Genomic DNA, 20,009 nt, shown 5'->3' with positions numbered 1-20,009 from the left:
TTCTTCCTTGGTAACAGAAATTTAATTTCTTCCAGGTGATTTATTTTCAGGCCTGGCGTGCTTTAGGGGAAGCTGTGCCTTTCTCTATTATCAGAGGGTAGATATAGACTAGTTTAATAATCTGATCGTGATAAGTCCAGTCCTCTTGCTAGTGACATGTTTACCAACTGTGACACAACTTTGGATGAGGCTTGAGGTAAAATCAGAATAAAATTTTCTGGGAAAATGTTCTTCAAGTCTTAAAAAGGGACACAACAGAGGAGTGCCCTCTTTTTCTGCTTTTGGATATTATTATCTGTATGTGACACCTGGAACTATATGGCTATCTTGCCACCATGAAGGAAGAGAGCATAAAAGAACAAGACAACATGTTGAAATGCTGAAGAAAAATATGGGGAAAAAATCAGGTCCTTGATAATATTGCTGAGACATTAAGTCAACCCTGGAACCACAAGATTTCCTCCTTAGTTTTACTGAGTTGTTATTGACATATAACATTGTGCTAATTTAAAGTGTACAACATAATGATTTGATAATATGTATTGACATAATAATTACCACAGTAAGTTAGGTTAACAGACATCATCTCACATAGTTACAATTCTTTTCTTGTGATAAGAACTTTTAAGATCTCTCCTCTTAGCAACTTTCAAATATACAATATAGTATTGTTAACCACAGTCACCATGTTGTACATTACATGCCCAGAACATATTTTTCTTGTAACCGGAAGTTTGTATCTTTTGACTAACTTTCCCCATTTCCCCCCATACCCTTGACCCTACCTCTGGCAACCAACAATCTAATCTGTTTCTATGAGGGTGTTTTGTGTTTTCAGATTCCACGTGTAAGTGAGATCATACAGTACTTTTCTTTCTGGCTTATTTCACTTAGCACAATATCCTCAAGGTCCATCTATGTTGTCACAAATGGAGGAACAAGGAGATTTTTGCCCTTCTGTTTTTTGAAGTAATTTTTAGTTAGCCTAACATATTCTTAAATATATAAATAGAAGAGGTTAAAATAGAGGTGATAATGGACCCAGAGTTATTAATCCTCTACTAAGAAATGCTATAATATTATGATTGTTTGTAGGGAAGATGTTTAATACATTTAAACCTATGGTAAAAGTTACAAAGCAAGTGAAACACATAGTATGAAGTTAAATTTTTACTTTAGAAATCAAATTAAAAGCCAAAGAAACACATTTATTTTTTCCCTCCAAATGGCATCATTACTGTGGAACCGATCCTGGCAACATACCTAAGGTTACATAGAGCTAGAAGTAAAAATCATGTCAGAAAAGATTATCTTGAAGATAAAATCATGGTGATTAAGATCATATTTTTCGGCATTTCAATCAAATCAAAGATTTGGGTTTAAAGATCCACAACTGGTTTATAAAAATAGAACAGAAAAGGAAACCCTTAAAAAAGCTCCAAATGACTAGATCTTGGTCCAGTGCAGTCACACTTATCACAATTAGTGCCATGTGTCTTTATCACAAATATTTCTAATTGACAGTCATATGGCTTTAACTCCTTTAATTTTAATAAGGTGCATGAATAGCTTATTTAGATTCACACATTCTCTTGGTTTCCATAGAAGAGTAATCTTTAAGATACTGGGACCAATGAATGATTTTGCCCACTTTTTATCTTGTCAGGTAATTAAAAACATCTTTCACCTATTATCATCATTATTTCTAAAAAGGAACAATGTTTAACATACCAAAATGATATAATCTTGGAATTTCTAAAAGGTTAAATTCTGCTTTATAAAATCACATTAACTTAGTTTTGTTCATATATTTATCACAGACAGGTGAAACTTCTTCATGGACTAGCACAAGCCATAGATTTCAATAATTTTCTCCTAAATCTCCAAAAGACTGGAAAATGTTTACTGTCATCCTTCTATACTTAAAGGTAGCTTTTTTGCTTCTTTATTCAGAGACTGTTTATTGTGTCTGTGACATGTTAGGCTTCATGGCAGCCACTCCGGAGAACCCCAAAACACCTAAGATCTAGCCTCTGCCCTTTATGGCCATAGAATCAGGAAAATCTTGTGTTCTTTGCACCAAATGTTTTATATTTATTAAAGAAAATGCCAGTGGGTTTTTTTTTTTTTTTTTTAAGTCTAGCCTAATTTCTCTCAGGTCTCAACCTTGCATATCTTTACTAATAGCAGCCGAAGAGTTGCCAATGTTGATTTTGATAGCTCTAGGAAACCAGGCACGTAGTGTTGTTAATCTCTAAGGGATGAAGCTAATCAAAGGCCATAAAAGAACCACTACAGGAGAGTGTGAAGATTGCAGCATCCTATGAATAGAGCCCAGCCATACGTGGACTCATCACCTCTGGGGTCCATTCTTTTCGGTTCCTCACTGAGGCTTCTCTCTCTAGTCCTCTTTGAGCAAATGGCTGGAGAAGCACCCCTGTTATTTATACTCTCTCTGATTCATCTAGCCCTCAGAACTCTCTCCTAAGAATGGCTGAATTTGATCAGGACCGTAAGATGATTATGTTCTCACTACAAGTGGATTGTGAACTAAATCTATCAGGTTGGCAGCCAAGATCAATAGCGCTCTCTCTCTCTCTCTCTCTCTCTCTCTCTCTCTCTCTCTCTATATATATATATATATATATATATATATATATATATATCTTTTTAAAAGAAGTTCCCTTCAGCAGAGGCCATTAACAGATATTCTGTCCATACCTCAGCACAAAGATCTCATACAGAGTTTTCTGGACTTGTCTAGCGGGTAAAATAAGCTCCAACCATTGCTAATTTGGCTCAAGAAGAAAGAGCTCTTGTTTCTGAAGAATATATGGAGCAATATTTGAGAATTTTTAAATGATCAATGAAGAAGACTGTTTAGAAAACAAAAATAGTGATTTCCTCCAACACACACCCAAATTACCTCTCCATTACTGTCAAGCTTTCTTTTTACTATAAAACAAATCAACGCAGGCAAGTGGAAACAGTCTAGTAGTTTATCACAGTTTGATATATCAGAATTCTTTGAAAGCCAATATATTCGGGTTTAACTCCAAGTTCTTTTTCTTTTCTGTGAGCTTGTTTTATAATAAATGAACACTTTAAACATTTTTTTTCCCAAAGTACCTCTCCTCATGTATCTTTCTTAATGGTATAGTAGGCCCCAATTTGGCTAATAGGCAATGCTAACTCCCACTTAATTTAATATATAAGGCTAGGTATAAAAGCCCTGATGAACTAATAGGGGTCATTTAAGGAAAACACCCAAGAAACGAGCTTCTTACATATACTCAGTGAGATTTGGAAACATCATTGTTAGGAAATTCCTGAAACTTTTCTCCCCTGGGTTATCAGAGTCCAAGACAATTGATGACATTACATCAGTCGTTCATTTTAGCTTCGTGGAGCCCACAAAAATCAATAGTTTTCCATTATCAGGTCCAGCTGGGTCACTAGTCTGTCAATGAGCTGTTACAATTGCTGTACAGGGGTGAGCCTGACCAGTCAATTTGCTGCTGACAAGAGGAAAACATGCTGACAGCCACGGGAACAAGTCAGAACACAGATTTGCACTTCCGTTTGCCATCCAAAGAGACTCAGAGCAAGGCCATTTTCAAGATACAGGGCATACTCCATGGGAGGCCTGAGGAAGGGTCCACACGCCCCACCCCATTTTTATAGCGCAAGTTCCTAAGGGCCTGTCCTGGCTCCAGCCAACCATCTCCTTTAAAGACTATTATCCATAGTCATCACCTTTGTTAGTATGAGGGCATGCAGCAGACAGTTATCCTTAAAACATCTATCTCGCATTGTATCCAGAGAAGGTGTAGGAGGGAGGAATTCTACTTTTACTACCACCAACTCAGATATAACTATGCATATCTTGGAGAATATAAAAACTTAAAGAGGAGGTAAATGGCCCAAGGCACCAAATATGAACAAATATGACTAAACATGTTGCAAATAAGTATTGACTAAAGGACAAAAGGTCCTCTGGTTTGGCATGTAGGCTGTTCCCTTGTTGCCTCATTATTTATAACATTATCTGTACTTTCGTCTCACCTTGAGATATTTCACTAAACCAAGTGTCCCTCACTGGTGTCTTATCCACAGCCACTCTGTCTGATGGAATAGGCATCAAGGGGAACTGAGTTCTAGTCCTGCCCAGCCCATAATTAGAAGGTATCGAGTAGTGAGTTTGGACACATATCTTAACTGCCCCACATTAATAAAATGGAGACATGATTGCCTTACCTACTAGGTCACAGGTTGTCATAAGATTCAAAATGAGATCAGTTGAGAAAGAGCTCTGTTCAAGTAAGTGACTCTGTGTGTGTGTGTGTGTGTGTGTGTGTGTGTGTGTGTGTGTGTGTGTGTTTCTTGCTCTCTGGAAGCTACCCACGCAGCAAGAAGTTTAGAAGCAACTGAAAAAAAGTCTTCCTTTCTCCAGAATAATTCTTTTTTGGTCTATACTAAATGCTTTCCTTCATTAGGTGAATACATGAATAACCTATCATGTATTCCATTGTAACGAAAACCAAAATTTCAAGGACAGTACTAAAGTCTTAATGGGTTTTGTGGCCCTTCTTAACTTGTAGAGAAGAGGATTGAGATGCTAACAGTGAAGACACACCCTATGTGGATTCCTGCACGCTGAGGGACTCCAAAGCAACAGGAATTTGTGCAGTGCTCTGGTCTCCTCATGCTGGTTTTATTTCAGGCATCAGACTTAAGAGCTTAAAAGATAAATATTTTGAATTTGTTTCAATATTATGATTTTTAATGTTTTACTTTTATTAACATCTTTCGAGTTGTAAATTCTAGCCCCTTTTTTTAATGTCTCCAGTTTTGGGGTGATTCTTTTGGAAGTCAACATTCACTTGTGTTCCATCATCAAAGAAAACTGGTAATCGACTATATTACTGGAAGCCAACTAGCTAGGGTTGTCGTTTTCTTTTTCTTTTTTTTTCCTTACACCACCCCCAAAAAAATCATTTTCTTTATATGAGTTAAAAATAAAGTAGTTTTAACAAGAGCAAATTTGCTAGTAATTAGATGAACCAGACTTATGTCTTCCAGCACTTAGAAGCATGAAATTCATCAGAACTCTAATATCATTAATTAAAAAGAATTTATGTTTTTTTAATAAAATACTTCATGTTTTAGCTCCTTTATTCTTCCACCAAACGTGATTATGTGGGGGCTGAAGGGAATTCAGGTTAATATGTTGACACACTTAACAATGCAGGGTCATGTTGCACAATACGCTTCACTGGTTTAGTTCAGTACACCCCCTGACAGGGCCTAATCATTCCCTGCCCTAAAGGCAGAGGGAAAGAGATGATTTTAATTACTGCTCTGTATGCAAGTTTGCCAGCATTAAATTGAGACATAATTAGGCCTCTGAATTTTAATAATTGTCCTAGCTAATTGGGCAGACAAGTACGTTATGCAGCATGGCGTGATTAGATAATTAGTATTTCCAAATGACAAAATTGGGCTCTTGATTACAAATTCTACATGAAAGGGGAAAAAGGTAGCACAGAGATCTTTACAAGTCTATTAAGGGAGAGTTTAGCAATGTTGATAATTTACAGTCCATTAGGAAGCAACATTTCATTCTCAGAGCTAGGGGTCTGGGACAAGGGCCTCTGGCCAATTCTGTCTCCCACTTAAGGTCCCCCCCCCAACCCCCACCTGGTTCTCTGCTTTCTCTGAGTCTGCTGCGCCCACCCTCCCTCTTTCCCCATGCTTAGCAGTCACCACTGACCGTGGGTAAGATCTTTAGCTAGACACCAAATGGCAGGTGGTAGCTCTGAAAAAGAAATCAAAAGACATAGGAAGGGTAGAACAGAAAAGGGGGAATCTATTTAGGTTGGGGTATAAGTATCTCTTGTGTCTTTCCTGTGCAAACAGCTGTCCTTTCATTCTTCTCCTAGAATTCACTACTTTCATTGTATCATCAGCTCCACTAAAATCTTTCTGGTGGAAAATCTTAGATTGACATCTTAAATTTGGAGGTGGTATTTTGTTGGTGTGAAGAGCTTGGGTGTTGGAGACTGATCTGGATCTGATATTATCACTTACTAGGAGTGTGACATTTGTTAAGTTACTTAATCTTGATAAATCTGTTTTCTTATTGGCAAAATGAAGAACCTCCCCCCATAAGATTATTGATAGGATTCAATAAAGTAATGCATATAATACAAAGCACAGTGCCTGGCATGGAGTAACTGTTCAATAAATATTAGCTATTCAATGCAAATAAAATCAATAATGTTGGAAGGTACAGTATGAAGGTGCTGAGTCTGGCTCTTTGCTATGCCAGTACTCAAATGAGGCAAGCATCAGTAAACCCTTTTTGCCTTCTGAGAGAAGAACATGGTGCCTATTTCTGCTGTGGCAATAGCTGCCCTACAATTCAAATACCCAATCAGATTTCCTTTCTCTCCATTCTTCAGAGGTTGGCATTGCAGACAAACTCTGCCATGTAGAAATTATGGGGGCAGTTAACCTAAGAAGTTTGTGGTGTAAACTCTGCATCTTACCCCTACACCTTGTGATTCATTCTTTCCAAATATCTGTTTATTGCCCATAGAGGCATACTTCTGGCTGCTAAACTTTTCTCACAATTAATAATCAGTAGGCTGGTCTCTAGAGCTATGATTTTCAGGCAAAAGGAATATTAACTGGATACGAACCAGAAACCATCTAAAAATGATTTATAGGTGGTTGGTGGATGTCAATGTGATGATAGGGAAAACTCGGAAGTTCTGAATATATATGTTCATGATTATTGAGAATGACTAAAAGGAAGAAAAAACAAACAAACAATGTCTCCATGGCTTGGTCCAGTCAGGATAGCCTACCAGACTGGAAGAGAATTTCTTATGACTTTCTCAGAACTTTGTGACATCTCACTTATGTACGATGGAAGCGTTCTGGCAGAGATTCTGATTCAGAACGCACAGTTCTCTCTATGGGTAAACTTTATATCATTCTGGAATAATCTATAGTACATAATACCTAAATAGCAGAGAGAGGGGGGCCAACACCCTGAGACCCAAGAAAGAAAAGAAACAAGGGTAGTATGCAAACATTTGCTGGAAGCTTAGATGCATAGAATAAGATATTATTCTTCGGGATAGGAATGAAGAAAGAGAGTGAGTGATCCTTATGCCCGATCTGTATTTACACAATAAGAAAACCTCTCTTCTTGGGGCTGCGAGTCTGTCTTCCTGTTCACAAGGACGCTGCTCATGGAGCCACACGCGTGGCCAAAAGAGTCATTGCAGAGTTCTCACCCTCACTGCACTTTCCAAAGTTACCGAGAGGAAACATCGCCCTTGGCGAGAGGGCGGGAAAGGTAATAACTGTCATTGGAATTTTTTTCCCCCTGCCACACAATGCTGGGGCTTTTCTCTCTTTCTTTATGAAGAAATGCGTTTATGACTGGTCGCTCAACACCTTGTTGGTTTTGACTGCAGAAAACACACCTTATAAATATACGATAACTATCCTGTAATAGAGAGTGTGACAATTTACTTCACAGTGCGATTCGGGCTGCTAATTGATCGTTTCAGTCCAGAGACGATTTGGAATAAATTATAGCCATCAGGATATCACAGCTCATTTTGGTGGAAGGATCTCCTCGTCGCTCGGCGTTGTCTCCGGGAAAGCCGATTGTACCCAGAGGGCTGAGAGGAGAGGAGGGAGCCGGCCGGAGAAAAGGGGGCCGAGGGGCGGGGCGGGCGGGACGGGACAGCGTCGAGGGGCGGGGCCGGGGCGGGGCCGGGGCGGGGGCGAGGGCGGGGCTGAGGGCGGGGCGGGGCGGGCCCGAGGGCGCGGCCCGTGGCGGCGAGCGCGGGGCCTGCAGGTCCACTGCCGGACGGTAGAGGCCTCCCTTCTGAGGCGGCGATGCGGGCGCTGCTCGTTGGAGCTGCGCTCCGCGGCGTGAGCCTGCGCGTCCTTCCCCGCGAGGTCCTTGCGCGGCCCGGTGTAGTGTGAGTATTGCCCACCCGCTCTCCTCCTCCTGCAGGCGGCAGCGCCAGTTCATTTGAGGTGAGAGTCTCCCTCGGGCCGCGGGCCCTGCGCAGGGGCGGGGGTGCTCGCGTGCGCGGGATCTCGCCTCGCGCTTGAGGCTTCCCCGCGCGGGAGCGGACGTGGTCACGCGGCGCGCTGCTGTCTGCGCTCCGGGAGCGGGAGTAGCAAGGAACGGAGGCACCGCGGCTGGGTTGGGGTTTTGTGTGCAGATGGGGCCCGGCGGTCCGGGGGGCTCTGGGTCTCACGCCGCAGTTGGGGAGGAGGCTTGTGGAGAGACCCAGCCTCGGAGGGACCTTGCCCACAGCAAACCCCAGGGGAGGGCGAGGAGAGAGCGGGCCGGCTGGGCAGCGTCGCCAGGCGCTGCCGGGTCGCTGGAGCGCGGGGTCGCGTGGGCAGCGGGTCACACGCTGTGGAATCAAGGAGAACGGCGGCCTGAAAGCGGTGACGGGAACGCCACCCTGGAGCCAGGAACGCTTCGCGAGGCCAGTAGACCCGACCCTGACCCACCCATCTGTCGGGTCTGGTTCCCCAGCCCGCCTCAGGGACTGTCGCGCCCTCCAGCCCCTCACCTCTGAGTCATTTCCAAGCAAAGTGTGTGCCGTTGAGTAGTGGTCATGGAAAAGAGACACCCAAAGGCCTCTCCCTGGACGGGATTCGAATTTGAAAAAAATATATATAGTTTTTTCTACTCCTGAGGCGGGCACTTGCCTGTTTGCCCCCTCCCCACCCACGTGACCTCCGTGCAACTTTCATTCCCTTCTTAAGTTAAAGCTTAAGAAGGCTTGAGGCCCTTCAGCTCACACATAGCATATAGATCCTTATCCCGATTGCTTAAAGTCGTGTCTCGCAAAGTGTTCTTAGTTTTTTAGTCCTCTGTCACGCTAATACATTATATCAATCTAGGGCATGGATGTTTCTGTGCAGGCGATTTTGACAGCAATCATCATACCAAGCTATTATGAAGTGTGATGTCAGTGCGTTCTGCAGGATGGATAATATATAAGCTAGTTCTTGACACGCTATCTTGCAAGGAAACATCTGAGACCGTCAGTAAGAGGCATTTTAATTCACACACCAAAAATATTTTGTTTGGTTGACATCTTTCAAAATGCTGAAAGAGGTAGTAGCATTTATCATTTTGTAGGTATTTATCAGTACTCACAAAAGTCCCTATAGGAAGGAGGAGGGTTTTGTCTTATTCCTGTTCTATCAGATACACTGAGGAACAGAGATGTTATGTGACCTCCCAAATAGCCTTAGAGTAAGTCAGAGAGAGAGCTCTGATATCAGACCAAACATACTGAAATAATTGGAAAACTGAGAAAACTAGGTATGTTTATACCTCTGTTGCAAAAGATAGTCATCTGCTAGCTTAAATAAGAAAACATGTGCTTTTAGCACAAGTGCTGGATGTGTGAAATGATGAATTTATCTCAGGTAAGGAAGTCAGATAATTTCCTGTAGAACTTTAGTCTTCATCATTACTACTGACTCATGGATATTAAAGTTTAATTATATCAGGAGTCACCTGAAACCAGTGATTGAGTTCAAAACTATGGCTAGGGCCCTAATGAATGCATTTTAAGATCTAAAGTCATTTAAATCTAAGCAGATGCTTTAGGCTTGATATTATATAAGAGTTAGAAGTTGTATTTAGAGACCAAATCCTGTGGGAGTTAATTTTACAACGGATTTCCTATATGTTGACCCAACATATGGTTTTCTTTTCTTTCATACATTAATTCAATAAACATTTATTTATTACCTATTATAGATCCTCCACTTCACTTTGAGATTGAACATGATCCCTACAGGCATTTAATAAATAATTGTTTAAAATACAACTAAAACTAGATCCAAGAAACCCAAGGAATATTATTATGAAGGATTTAAAAACTATAGCCTTTCATTTGTACAAATGGAAAGTTCTAGTGACCACTCTCAAGCCTGTGCCCTGTTCACAGTACCATGTTTTTTCCCCTTTAAAACTTGAAGAGATTTATGATATTCTTTTAATTATTTTAGAATATAAAGTTTTCCTAAAATGATCTTATTCCTTATATGGTGTACTGGACTCTGGTTTTATGGGAGTGGAAGTGCCATATTTTTAGTTAAAATCAAAACCACAGTATTTTCTTTTTTTTCCCCCAAGCTGAAGTAAGACTTGCCTACCTTTAAATCAAGCAAACAAAACATCCCAAGTAGTCACAAGTACACCTGGCTAAAATTCATTGGTTTAATACAAGTAGAAAAACAGCCAATATGTTTATCCCAGTTATATGTACTTCTGATTTTTTTCTTGGATAATGCTTGAAATCATTCACAGCAATGCCTAGATCCTTGAATAAAAACATTTTTTACGTGTGTGAAATCTGTAAGATGCACCTAAAGAATGTAAAATTTTGTAAAGTATAATAATAGAAACAAAGATGTTAAGAGTAATTTTATCCTTGATCCTAATGTACTGTAGGGCTGAAACTATATAACCAAGATATGACTATACATTAATATAGTGTGTGTGTGTGTATGTGTGTGTGTGTGTGTGTGTGTGTATATATATATATATATATATATATATATATATAGTCAACTATAGTCAAATGTATAGCAACAAATATGTTCATGTCTTTCACCCCAGAGTTAGGCTGGATGTAGAGATTAACAAAGTTTGAACTGAGATAAAAAGAACATCCTTATTTCAACCAGTCATAAGGTCTGGAACTTTGAGGTCTACCTGCTTTGATGAACTTGGTTATTGCCCAGAAATTAGGGAAAGGGACCTGCTGAGCCCTGGATACAGGTTTAAATATCTAAATAAAGGAATAGTGAACAAGGTGGACAGGTTCAATTCCAGATCTTTTCTGGGGAAAGACCCTGGACTTTGTCCATTAGGTAGACAAAGAACAGCTCCAAAATTTTATGTTACCAGGTACAAGGGAGTATCAGGTTCCCAGCACACCTTCAATAAATGATGATAATTGTGGCAAAACAAGTGACAGTGATGTTAGCCTTTCTTTTGAAATGGATAGCCGAACCATCATGCCTGCTCATCTTCTGTAGATTTAAGAACCATCCACATATTTCTTAATTTGAATCTAAATATTAAATTTTGTATGTAGTGTTTATAACTTTAGGACTGGAGTAGGGGTTCTTAGTATGTCCCAGTTATTTGTAATAGAAATTTGGTTAGTGTAGCTGGAAGCCCATCTCTTCAGATAAAGAGGAAATTACTGGTTTTAGATTTACAAAATTCACATGTGGAGCCAGAATTTAGAAAGGGTTGGAAATAACCCTGAGAACTGGGAAGTATCATGGGGTAGAAAGAATCCTGGACCAGGAGTGGGGACTAGGTTTATCATGTACCAAATGGATTACTTGAGGCAAATTTACTTTCCTCATAGGCAAAATGTATGTACTAGTGTATACCAGTACTAGTATGGACATTGCCAATGGGTCAACTTCAAAGGGTGGGTTTGAGCCTCATCTGAGATGAAGTGAATGGAAGGACTTGGTTTAGTAAGTGCTGCGCACGTATAAGGATTTTGTGTGCCACAACACAGGTTTTATAGATGAAGGTAAGGGTCAGAGTCCTTGAGCTTTCCAGATATTTAAACCAAAATGTAAATGAAGATGGAAACCCTACTTTGGGAACTTGGGAGGATAGCATGGATGCTAGAGACAAGTGATAATTTAGTCATTATTGCTCCTTTCTCAGTCTCATAAGAGGTACTCTGTTGCCAAGCAAGAGATTTTTAAAAAATACTTCCTAAAGACCTGTTGGCTATAAAGAAACCTGCTAACTCACTTAATACTATCAAGTTCCAGATCTTCAGCACTTGTGCCAAAGGGACAATCTCCATGTGGAGAAAAGTAGACTTCCAGGCCTTGATTCTTATATTCTCAGAAGTTCTTTCCGTAGAGATTCATTAATCTCATACCACTTTTGTGTCTTAGAAGGGAACAAGAAGCTGGCTGGAGTTTTATATATTGGTTTAATTGGTCAGCTGTGAACATTTTTTGCAGTTATTATTCTTCCCACAGCAGCAACCCATTTTTGCTGCAGAGACAGCAAGACCTCTCCCTCCAACCCCCTTTGCAGGCCATTTTTAAAAATGAACACCTGTGTTTTTCTTTTTCTCCTTCTTTCCTCTGTATATAAAAGGTACAGAGGCTGCTGTGACAAGGGCACTGTATCCCTCTTTCCCACAGAAACACCAATACAGATATAGCATCATTGGTTCCCACTAACATGGGGCATGGCTCCTGGAGAGGAAGGGATGATGGATGGGTTGGTCTGGGATATTATGGAATGATATACACTCATCCTTTCTTCTGTTCAGTTTCAGAATCTGCCCTACTGAAGAGTAAAGACAGTGCCCTTTGTCTAAAGACATTGTTACCAGGTTGTTTTCTGGAGGTTTGTTGAGTATCCTCCACACAATAACACTTTGTAAATTCACATTGTGTGAAGCATAGTGTATTTGAGTCAGTACAGTATATTGGCCAAAGAAAAGGGGCATTTGATTCAGATTGTGTTTGAATATCAGATCATCTACTTACTTGCTGAGTGGCTTGGGCAAGTTTCTTTATCTCTCTGAGCCTCAGTTTCTTTATCTGCAAAATGACAATAATAATAGTATCTACTATTAAGGATTATTGTGCATGAAGCGTGTGCTTAACAAATGTGAGCTATATTATTAGGCTCTGGAGAGTGAGAAATACAAGGCAAATTCCCATTTCCAAGGAACTTACAGTATAGTTGGAAGGGAATGAATAAAAGAAAACTGACATCACAGTACAAGGCAGAGAATGGGAGTACCAACTACGTGCTGCAGATAGTAAAGCAATCTGCCAGTGACTAGGATGATGGTGAAAGGTTTCAAGATAGAGGTGGGAATTTCTCTCTGGGATTTGTAAGATGAGTGGGATTCAGATATACATAGTAGAGCCGAAAGGCATCCCAGATGGCAAAGGGAAGGAGTGATGAGAACACACGGCACAGCAGGGGTGGGAGTATGCCAGAGTGGAAAGTAAACCAGCATTTGAGCCAGATGAGCATAAGAATGCTGTCTCTGCTGTGAGATCTTGGTTGGACAAGTACCTGATTTCTTTTGTCTCAGTTTCTACAGTCTTATAATCATATCTCACTAAATCAAAAGACTTAAATGAGGTGATGTTCATAATGCTTAACATGGTGCCTGGCACCTAACAAGTGTTCAATAAAATGAAAATAATTCATGTGGTGTTTTTAGTGTACAGTGGGAGAGGTGTCTGCCTGAAGAGCTGCGTTGTTTTGTGTAGGCCAACAATGGAAAATAAACCAGAAATGACCAATTAGTGACTATGGGGAGGGCGGAGAGGAGGATTGAAGGTAATTTAAGGAGCTGGTCCTTTTATAAGTTATCAGAGCTATCAAAGTTTTGTAGTAAAGTGAGGGTTTAGGATGGTTAATCTCAAGGTGCTTTGAAGGCTATTTTGGAGGTAGGAAGAAATTTACTTAAGCATATGTAACGTAGTAAGGATCTAGATCAGGCTAGTGGCAACATTACCAGACCTGAATGATGTGGTCTCTTTAAAGTTTCTTTCATAAAAGGAGCTTAGGGTTCAGCAGTATGGAGTTAGGGAAATTTTGTTTTGATTTGATTTGTAGACTCCTAATATTTAGTGTCAGTTGTCCAGAATAAAACATAACTTTGGAAAATAGAACTCACTGAATATCCAGGGACTATAAAAGATAGTAAGTAACATTAATGCTAATTAAACCCTAGAACTCACTCCAGTTTATAAAATAGCTCTTTTTAAAAGTTCCTTTTCCCTTCCTGTTAATGCAGATAAATGTGTGCTCTTCCCTAGTGTTCAGGAAGGTACAGGTATAGATCATTTATAGCTGTATGGAGTTCGAGGTTAGAATTGTAGTACTAAGTCACATTGGGTTAAATGGGGAGGATGCTGTCAAGCAAATAGTAATTTTGATGACTTTATTTGGTGACATTGTGATTTGAATGAGAAGATTCTGTCTTCTCCCTGGGGTTTAGAAGTGATTTAATTAAACATACAAACCTAGGAAATAGTTTTGGAAACCAGAAAATTCTTTTGTATTGTCTCTCATTCTCTCCTCACCTCTCTCTTTTTTCTGTCCATAGTAGTTTTATAATGGAAGAATATATGGTAGGTAGTTGTATTTGTAAAGAAAGTCACACTGGTGTATGGACACCATTTTTAAAAATGTGAGGAAATCTCAATTGCCTATTACTGTTCAGTGGTAGGCTTTATCCATATTAAGTAGGAAAGGATGACTGCCCTACCACTGATTTCCTGAATCTTGCTGTTCTCTCATTTGACTACAGGGGTAACATGGTATCACAATAGTTATTTGTGGCCATGCATTGCTTCTCTTGGAAGGAGAATACACATGCAAGGGGATTGTGGGTGGTGGTTGACAAAACACAGAAAAGAGATAATTGACAAAGGAAAAAGCAGGCCCTATGAGGTTATAGGCAAAGCAAGCTAGCTTAGTCTTGTCGCTTCTGTGCAGAGGCAAGGAGTGTATTTTAGTTTCATCTCCTGAGTTTATTTAAATCATCTGCTGGGGTGAGGGGTGAGGAGAAATCATGATGTTATAAGGCTGATTAAGATGCAAACATGCAGATTATATCTAGGTTCTGACACTCTTTTTCACTCCATCCTGGAAACAGAAGATTGCAAAAGAAACCTGTTCCGAGAGAAGGAGGTGGAGAAAGCAAAAGACATCAACCCACTTTTTAATGAAAGATTTTCTGAATATATATTATCTTTAGATTTCTCTTATCCATGCCACCCTAATAGATCATCCAGAGTAGCTCCTGGCTAAAACCCTGGCCAGAGAGTTCAGACCAGGGGCAGGTGGCATTGTACAGAGGGACAGATGCTGATGTCATAATTTTGCTGCAGGAACCTCATCAGAGACCAAGTCTCCCATCCCACATGGGTAGTTGGCATTGGGCCTCAGAGAGGGCCTCAGTGTAGGTTTTAGCCTTGTCCCTTTCTCTAACCCCTCTGCCTTCCGCTCCTGGAGTGGGACCTCTCTCTTTCCCCCTTTTTTTCAATTAAATGAATTAATTACCAGGCATTTAACTTTTTGCCAGACTCTTTCATTATGCTCAGAGTTGTTGCTGAGCGGTGCAAAGGGAAGTAATAACATTCGCAGTGAGGGGCAAATCCTGTTAATGAACAAATTAAAGTTCAAACAATGATTCAAGTTCACAACCTCTCTGTGGCTCTTCTCTTTTTAATAAGAGTTATACATGTTACTTTCCTCGCTCTTTTCTCCTTTTTATTACTTTTTAAGCTTTTCATCAACACTGCCAGGGCATATTTGAGACTCCCAACCTTTCAGCCCTGACAAGGACTCGAGCAGTTATAATCCTGTCTTAATTTGGCAACTTTTGTAAAACACATAAAGGGCCCAGGGTCACCTTTGGTCGCCAGGGCTCTGTGACCCTATAGTTCCACCTCCTGCCTGGGTTGCCTGGGCCTTTCCTCTGGGTTTGCATTCCACTTCCAGCAGCCAGGATCTTATGACTGAACTTCCTGCCGTGGGGCACAGCTTTGCAGGGCAGCCACCAATATCTGAGCCCCGTTTTTCTACTTTCCTTCTCCAGTGACCCTTTCCACCCAGCTGGTTGCAGTGCTTGGGGGAAGGGGTCACTGAGGAGAGGGAGGGGCCTGAGGACTAAAATCTTTATGGAGAAAATGGTTTGAGGTAGGAAAGATGCCTGCACCCCTCACCACTACCATTACCAAACACTCCTGCTCACCTGGCTGAGGGGACCATGGCTGTTAAGGCTCAGAAAAACCCAAGCCTCCTTGGCCCTGACTGGAGCCGGAGCTGGGCCAGAGCCTGGCGGGAAGGAGCCTGTGAGGCATCTGGTGCCCGCCTACTTCTTCTCCCCTTCGATATCCCCCCCTCATCCCCCATGCTGTGGACTGCGTGGGGGTCTTTTCTACCTCCTCACTTGGCTTCTCAACACCATCCCCTGAGTGTGGCTTGATATAATCACCATGACAACTGCAATCTAGGAGCATACACATAATAGAGATGAAATAGACAAAAGATTAGCATGCCATGAAAAGTACAATAAGTTTCTTATTTAGCATTTAGATAACTGTCTTTCCTTCGGAGCAAGCTTCAAAGTTGAAGCCAGTTTAGACCAAGAGGATTAATTCTTTCTCCCGCATGCTTCATTGAATCTCTCATTACCAAACTTTGTCTGTATTGATGTAAGATTTGATTGAAGATTAGAGCATTTAGCAAATCTTGCTTTTCTGCATGTATCAGGTCCTTTCAAGCACGGATCGTGGTGCCTGGTGGTCAATACCCTTACTTTTATCCAGTGTCTGCTTCATTTAAACTTAATCAACTCCATCAATGAACTGGAACAGGGAAACGTCCCTGTGGTAAGAATGTTGTGCTTTTGTGGGATAATTCTTTGCTCTTTCTCGATCCGTTGGCGTTAAACCTAAAATTGCACTATGATGAACTTTTTTTTAATCAATATGATAATGACAATTGAGCCTGAACGCTCTGGTAGGACTTAGAGTAGAGCAGGATCTGGCCTCTATTACCAAAACAACTTCTGGTCCTGTGATAGTCTGCCTCCTTTTGTGTGGCTTTAATACCTTTTCTTCCCTGACATTGAATATTGCTCAAGCTGGAAAATGATGCATCTTTGTAGGGAAGGCTCGTATGTCACAGCCAGAAAGTGAAGCAGACCGATTGGTCGTGTGAATTATCTGACTTGCTGCAGTGAATTATTTGCACTGTTTCCCTACCTAGTCAACAAGTTCCTGAGGTATAGTAGAGATCAATCAAAACTGACAGCCTGCGTGTGAAGGCTTTACTGTGTAAATCTGGTGCACTCATCCTGGCCATGCCGGCCCTGGCATCTGTATATCATTTTTATACTGCTACCAGTAGAGCAATTTCAAAAGTATTTGCAAGGAAAATGCGTGTCCCCATCTGTTCCTGGAAGCATAAATGTGCCACCTTCAGAGGGTTTTCACTGGTAATCATATCTTTAATGATCAACGGACTAGTGATATATATTTTTCCATAAAATGGGGTTTTCTTCACTTTATTGTGATTGGCTAGAATAAATAGCTTTTCCATATGTTAGGGAGATAAAATATAAGATTAGCAGAGATCGTTGGGTAGTAAACAAAAGAAACAATTCATTTCAAATAATCTTTGAAAAGAAGCAACAACAAAATTAAGTTGCAATAACAGAGCATCTGAGTCCCCAGATCAGAAAACAGACCTTGTTCCTCCTTGGCAAAGGAGCCGTTTAAGAGCAGAAACTCAGAGTGTTCTAGAGGACTCTGGTGGCTTATTCTCAGAGGCAGGGGAGGGAAGGAGCAGCGTAAGAAGGAGAGGGCAGAATAATACTTATTTGTTCTACTTCTGTTTTAAGATCATATTTCCTTTCCCTTAATTTTACCCACTGTTTGCTCACCCTCAACTGCAGCATCCTGGGTAAGTTGATGGGTCCTGTGTTTAGAAAGCAGGAAAATGCCAACCTGCTGAATTCTCTTCAGGCCTACAAGGAGATGGGGATTGTTCACATACTTTAACGTAAAAGTTGGCTTCCTCCTTGGGAGATTGTTCTTCTCCCAGTAGAAGAGGGTGACTTCAGAGGGTGGGGCAGAGTAAGGGCCTTTACATGAAATTCCAAAGTCAGGCTAAAGGCTCCTGGAGTTAGCCAGTACTTGCCACAAAAGAACACTTCCCTAGGAAGTGTTCTTAATGATCTAATCTCACCTGTATAGTTTTCAGTCTGCAAATACAGTCAGGTGCTCACCACCATCTGGCTGCCCAACACACACCCATGCATGTATTCTCCACACTCAGCAACCAAGAGCCCCTCTCCCTTTTTTTCAGATGCAGAAATTCAGTTCTGTTGATGTTCTTGGTTCTTGGTGAAATTTGGAAGCTTCTGCTCTAGGAATAGGTTGTAAATGTCTGCTCAGGAATCTCCACTGCTCTTTGTTTCCAGGGTCAAGAGAGAATCCCTTTTCACAAAGGACTAACATTAGTTGCAGGACACCTGAATCTGAACAATGCCTTCAGCCCTTGAGCTCTCCAGAAAATAAGTGCAGAGCTAGTTAGGCCTGTTTACTACAAGTCAAAAATTAAGAATGAGAAGGGGGGTGGAGGAGGTTCTCTCTAAATACTGAGAACAGGACCATTTAGTTGGTTAACTGTTAATTTGGTCCTTTATTCTTTACTGTACGTATTGTTACTGACTTTTTTCTTTGGGATAATGGAGGAAAGCCCCATCTTTTCTGTATATCTTACCCCCCACCACCATATTCCACAGAATTGTTTGCTCTCTCCAAATGCCTACTGTTCTCACTGTGGGTGTTAGTTTCAAAGTGGGAGACTGGTCCCAAGAAGAAAATCTCTGTTAGTATCTTAGACTTAACTTGTGTTATTTTCTGACCCCAGTGAGGCTTAGGAACAACTAACAGGACAATAGAAAAACACCTTACCCTAGGCCTATGGCCAGAAGATGGGAAAGCCACTGTCAAATTATTTTCTTTTAAAATTCCCTCTTAATTTTAGAAACATAATCTTATAAGCTGCCTTGCATGTAGGCAGGCATTATTTACAAGAAGATCACACTTTGCCTAATCTGACACCAGATTTACCATAGTACTGCATTAAGATTAAAAGAAGGGGAAGACCCACTTATGGTTTCACATTGTATTGTGATACACTGTAGATCTCAGTCTTCAGTGCATTTTCTTGCTGTGAGGAAGTTCTGGCACGTATTATGTATGAAACATGATTTGCACTCAGTTCAAAAAACTGAATTTCTGATTTCTGTGTATTTTAGTTTGAAATCCATTTTGCGTTGAATTTCTGTCATTTTCTTAAAATGAAATGAAGTTAAAAACCTTATCAACTGATTTTGTGTGGAAGAAATAAATCTGAGTTTTACTCTTATCCAGGAGGATGAGATACTGTTTCTACTATAGTTGGGATGTTTCCCACTCCGTCCTTCTGTTCCCCCGGGGGTCCTGTCTAACACACGAGCCTCTGCCAGAAATATTGCTGTCCACACCAGAGTAGAAGACATCTGCAGAGCTTGCCTTTGGGTCTCTGGTTGACTGAGGCTCTGAACCACAGAACTGCATGCATCCGAGGTTTTCCTAAACCCTATATTGGAGTCATTTGCAGTATATAGACCTTTGCTGCTTCAAAACCACAAATCCTGTACACATATACATCCATAGCAGAGACGGAAGTCTTGGCAACTATAGGACAAAGATTGGAATTTTTAAACACACACACACTGTGTTCAAGGTTAAAATTAATTGCACTGACAATGCTCTTTCCCTCCACAGACTTAACTGCTACCAAGCAACCTTATCAGTCTGGGCTTATTTCAATGAAAATGTACTTAATTCCAGATAAACTACTAGATATCTGTATGTAACAATATTATTTGTTAACCAATTTTATGAAAACAAAAAGCCCTCCCACCTTCGAGAATATTGAACCCAAACTCTATCTCAGATATTTAAAAACATGTAAGTTAATGGTGTTAATTTCCACATACTGCCTCATGATTGTAATGTGAATAAGTATGTGGTAGTATTTGTATTTTAGATGCTCCTTAACCAGACCGGGCGGACATCAGTTGTTGTTGTTGTTGTTGTTGTTGTTGTTGTTTTAATAAGCTTAAGGCTCTTTTGATTAAGGAAAATAAACTAATAGTTAATACAAAATGAACGTTTAAATTTTGGTATCAATAAAGTTAAATTACCAATAAAATGCCCCCTGGATCTTAAAAATGAGAAGGTGTTTAAAGTTTATCAGAAATGAAAAATTGAGGGGAATGAAGTTTCTTTCTTGTTCTCCCTCACTCTAACAGCACAGTAGTAATAGTTTGGGTTACTCCTGGCTTTTATTGGGGATTTTC

General features: G+C 40.5%; 1 long non-coding RNA gene across 1 annotated transcript in view; it reads left to right on the top strand.

Moving 5' to 3' along the window:
- The first annotated feature begins 7,947 nt into the window (after positions 1-7,947).
- Positions 7,948-20,009, top strand: part of LOC107504787 — a 46,003-nt gene continuing 33,941 nt past the window's right edge. The window contains exon 1 of the long non-coding RNA XR_001595534.2: positions 7,948-8,064. This is a non-coding gene — a long non-coding RNA (uncharacterized LOC107504787). The remainder of the gene's footprint in view (positions 8,065-20,009) is intronic.

The sequence above is a fragment of the Rousettus aegyptiacus genome, unplaced genomic scaffold (genome assembly GCF_014176215.1).
Source record: "Rousettus aegyptiacus isolate mRouAeg1 unplaced genomic scaffold, mRouAeg1.p scaffold_m13_p_1, whole genome shotgun sequence".
Lineage (NCBI taxonomy): Eukaryota > Metazoa > Chordata > Mammalia > Chiroptera > Pteropodidae > Rousettus > Rousettus aegyptiacus.
Note: the sequence above shows the minus strand (reverse complement) of the source record. Positions and strands in the feature narration are given on the sequence as shown.